A 520-nucleotide genomic window follows, 5' to 3' on the forward strand; every position below is an offset into this window, starting at 1 on the left:
CCATCAACTCTGCTTGGGGAAAGCACCCCGGCGCCGGGGCCGCCGGCCGCGCCCCATCGTCACGGCTCGTTTTCCGGGTGCCCGCGACATGCCCTGAGCGAGAAAGGGCCCTGCTCCCCGCGGAACTGGGCGCTGACCAAGGCTGCCCAACGCCGGCCATTTCTCACGAGCGTTCTGCCCAAATCGATCCCGATTTGGGCAGAACGCTCGTGAGAATTGGCCGGAAAACGCCCGAAGAACACACTTCGGGCACCACAGGGCCGCAGGGCTACCGCCCCAGGGCCCTGTCCGGGATCGCGTGTCGCCTTGTTCTGGCACCGCAAGGAGGAGCTCCGGGAGGCAGGCCCGGGGGAGGCCGACGCCTCCCGCTCCACAGCCTGCGAGGTTCCCCACCCAGACTTCGGCAGCTGGGGCCGGGCCGGCCACGAAAGCCGGATCCGGATCGGGCCTGCTTCCTCAGCCTTCCGTTGCCAGGGGCCTGAGCCTGGGGGCCTCCCCACGGGGAACCCTGCGTCCCGCG

This window comes from Meles meles, chromosome 21, assembly GCF_922984935.1.
Source record: "Meles meles chromosome 21, mMelMel3.1 paternal haplotype, whole genome shotgun sequence".
Lineage (NCBI taxonomy): Eukaryota > Metazoa > Chordata > Mammalia > Carnivora > Mustelidae > Meles > Meles meles.